The sequence below is a fragment of the Eucalyptus grandis genome, chromosome 11 (genome assembly GCF_016545825.1).
Source record: "Eucalyptus grandis isolate ANBG69807.140 chromosome 11, ASM1654582v1, whole genome shotgun sequence".
In the NCBI taxonomy this organism is placed as follows: domain Eukaryota; kingdom Viridiplantae; phylum Streptophyta; class Magnoliopsida; order Myrtales; family Myrtaceae; genus Eucalyptus; species Eucalyptus grandis.
The window spans coordinates 11,936,906-11,941,399 of record NC_052622.1 but is presented as its reverse complement, the minus strand read 5'-3'; positions in this window follow the sequence as shown (position 1 = coordinate 11,941,399).

The following is a 4,494-nucleotide window of genomic DNA, read 5'->3' as shown; positions in this document are numbered from 1 at the left end:
GTGACGACCAGCGAGGCTTGATGGCGAGGGCTCACGGTTGGTGGCAAGGGTGGTGCAAGGTTGCCATCATGGCCATTGGCGAGGGCTTGAGGCTTGCCAATAGCTACCGAGGTTGACCTTGACCTCGACCTCGTCGGCTGCCGCCTCGGCTAGTCGCCGGACCTCAACGACCAGCTGGAGGAAGGAGGAGGAGAAGGAAAAAAGAAAAAAATAAAAAAGAAAAAGAAAAAGAAAAAGAAATTAAAAAATTCGAAAATATTAAAAATTATTAAAAGTTGTTAACGTAGCGCTGAACGTGCCACGTTAGTCGACCTTCGCCTAGTCAGCAAAATTCGGCCAAAATTAGCCGGAAAGGATTGAATTGGCACCAAGGAAAAATGTTTAGGATTAAATTGGCATAAAAGAGTTTTGATTAAATTGACATAAATGTAAAAGGTTAATAACTTTTTTTAACACATTTCCCCATTCCTTCTTCTAATCTTTCTCCAAACATGGGAATTGGAACAAAACCTTGAATTGATGTTCCATTCTTGTTTGATTCTAATGCGTTCCAACGGGTTGAAGAATTCATCCCGAAAAGCTAGCTGTATAGGAGAGGGAATCCAATCAATTATAAACCCTAGAATATCTTTTCCGTTGCCTGATATGAGACTTTGTCCACATTAGATTCTTTTGTACCAAACATGCCATAAGTACTTTAAGTAAGGTATCTTATAACATTTGAAGTCCCACGTTGAATGAGAGAAAACTTGTAAAGTGATATATAAGTCAAGAACTAAATCAAACGGCATCATTTTAAACACTCTTTTTTAAAGCTTACCACATGATTGCAAGTCAAGTCAGTTTCGTATAGTGTTAAGCTCAATCAAAGTCCATAATCTCTTCTCTATCATGGGATCCAGGAAATAGAGAAAATAAAATGTGAGTCTAAAAAAAAACAATAAATTAATAATAAGTAGATGCCAGGTCTACCTAAAAAGAGAGAACTATAATACTTCTAAGAGGAATGTATCTCGACTTTTCTAAATATTAAATTCATCTGATATACTTTTAAGATAGATTAATATAAAGAAATAGCCAGTAATATGCACAAATAATATAAGTATAGTAATTCAAAACATTTACTATTTAATGCAATATTTATAGTAATGATTAATTTAATATTCATAATTTCTATTAATAACTAACTTATTTTAATTAAAAATTTAGTTTTTTTAATACTAACTATGTATTTTTATAAGTTTCCTATATTGGCATTCATGCTTCTAATCTTTCTCCAAACTTAGGAATCAGAACTAAACCCTGAATGGGCGTTCCATTCTTGTTTGATTCTGATGCGTTCCAACGGGTGGAAGAATTCATCCCGAAAGCCAGCTATTTATGAGAGGGAATCCAATCAGTTATAAACCCTAGAATATCTTTTCCGTTGCCCAATATGAGACTTTGCCCTCATTAGATTCCTTCGTACCAAACATGCCATAAGTGCTTTAAGTAAGGTATCTTGTAATATTTGAAGTCCCACGTTGAATGAGAGAAAACTTGTAAAGTGATATATAAGTCGAGAACTAAATCGAATGGCATCATCTTAAACACTCTTTCTTAAATCTTGCCACGTGATTGCGAGTCAAGTCATTTTCGTGGAGTGTTAGGCTCAATCAAAGTCCATAATCTCTACTCTATCATGGGATCCAAGAAATAGAGAAAATGAAATGTGGGTCTCAATAAAAAAAAAATAAATTAATAATAAGGAGATGTTGGGTCTATCTAAAAAGACATAACTATAATACTTCTAAGAGGAACGTGTCTCGACTTTTCTAAATATTAAATACATTTGATATACCTTTAAGATAGATTAATATAAAGTAATAGCTAGTAATATGCACAAATAATATAAGTGTAGTAATTCAAAACATTCACTATTTAATGCAATATTTATAATAATGATTAATTTAATATTCATAATTTCTATTAATAAATAAATTATTTTAATTAATAATTTAGTTATTTAATGCTAACTATGAATTTTTCTAAGTTTCCTATATTGGCATTCCTTCTTCTAATCTTTCTCCAAACTTAGGAATCGGAACTAAACCTTGAATGGGTGTTCCATTCTTGTTTGATTCTGATGCGTTCCAACGGGTGGAAGAATTCATCCCGAAAAGCCAGCTATTTAGGAGAGGGAATCCAATCAATTATAAACCCTATAATATCTCTTCCGTTGCTCGATATGAGATTTTTCCCACATTAGATTCCTTCGTACCAAACATGCCATAAGTTCTTTAAGTAAGGTATCTTGTAATATTTGAAGTCCCACGTTGAATGAGAGAAAACATGTAAAGTGATATATAAGTCTAGAACTAAATGGAATGGCATCATCCTAAACACTCTTTTTTAAAGCTTGTCATGTGATTGCGAGTCAAGTCATTTTTGTATAGTGTTAGGCTTAATCAAAGTCCATAATCTCTACTCTATCATGGGATCCAAGAAATAGAGAAAATGAAATGTGGGTCTCAATAATAAAAAATAATAATAATAACAAGGAGATGTCAGGTCTATCTAAAAAGAGAGAAATATAATACTTCTAAGAGGAATGTATCTCGACTTTTCTAAATATTAAATTCATCTGATATACCCTTAAGACATATTAATATAAAGAAATAGCCAGTAATATGCACAAATAATATAAGTATAGTAATTCAAAACATTTACTATTTAATGCAATATTTATAGTAACGATTAATTTAATATTCATAATTTCTATTAATAACTAACTTATTTTAATTAATAATTTAGTTTTTTTAATACTAACTATGTATTTTTCCAAGTTTCCTATATTGGCATTCCTTCTTCTAATCTTTCTCCAAACTTAGGAATCGGAACTAAACCCTGAATGGGCGTTCCATTCTTGTTTGATTCTAATGCATTCCAACGGGTTGAAGAATTCATCCCGAAAAGCCAGCTGATTACGAGAGGGAATCCAATCAATTATAAACCCTAGAATATCTCTTCCGTTGCCTGATATGAGACTTTGCCCACATTAGATTCCTCTTTACCAAACATGCCATAAGTGCTTTAAGTAAGTTATCTTGTAATATTTGAAGTTCCACATTGAATGAGAGAAAACTTGTAAAGTGATATATAAGTCGAGAACTAAATTGAATGGCATCATCCTAAACACTCTTTTTTAAAGCTTGCGACGTGATTGCGAGTCAAGTCGTTTTCGTATAGTGTTAGGCTCAATCAAAGTGCATAATCTCTACTCTATCATGGGATCCAAGAAACAGAGAAAATGAAATGTGGGTCTCAATAAAAAAAAAAAATTAATAACAAGGAGATGTCGGGTCTATGTTAAAAGAGAGAACTATAATACTTCTAAGATGAACAAGTCTCGACTTTTCCAAATATTAATTTCATATGATATACCTTTAAGACAGAGTAATATAAAGAAATACCAGTAATATGCACAAATAATATAAGTATAGTAATTAAAAACATTTACTATTTAATGCAATATTTTTCATAATAATAATTAATTTAATATTCATAATTTCTATTCATAACTAACTTATTTTAATTAATAATTTAGTTTTTAATACTAACTATGAATTTTTTTTTTTAAGTTTCCTATATTGGCATTCCTTCTTCTAATCTTTCTCCAAACTTATGAATTGGAACTAAACCTTGAATAGGCGTTCCATTCTTGTTTGATTCTGATGCGTTCCAACGGGTGGAAGAATTCATCCCGGAAAGCCAGCTGTTTAGGAGAGGGAATCCAATCAAATATAAACCCTAGAATATCTCTTCCGTTGCCCGATATGAGACTTTTTCCACATTAGATTCCTTCGTCCCAAACATGCCATAAGTGCTTTAAGTAAGGTATCTTGCAATATTTGAAGTCCCACGTTGGATGAGAGAAAACTTGTAAAGTGATATATAAGTCGAGAACTAAATCAAATGGCATCATCCTAAACACTCTTTTTTAAAGCTTGCCATGTGATTGCGAGTCAAGTCATTTTTGTGTAGTGTTAGGCTCAATCAAAGTCCATAATCTCTACTCTATCATGGGATCCAAGAAATAGAGAAAATGAAATGTGGGTCTCAATAAAAAAATAAATTAATAATAAGGAGATGTCGGGTCTACCTAAAAAGAGAGAACTATAATACTTCTAAGAGGAACGTGTCTCAACTTTTCTAAATATTAAATTTATCTAATATGCCTTTAAGACAGATTAATATAAAGAAATAGCTAGTAATATGCACAAATAATATAAGTATAGTAATTCAAAACATTCACTATTTAATGCAATATTTATAATAATGATTAATTTAATATTCATAATTTCTATTAATAACTAACTTATTTTAATTAATAATTTAGTTTTTTTAATACTAACTATGTATTTTTCTAAGTTTCCTATATTGGCATTCCTTCTTCTAATCTTTCTCCAAACTTAGGAATTGGAACTAAACCTTGAATGGGCGTTCCATTCTTGT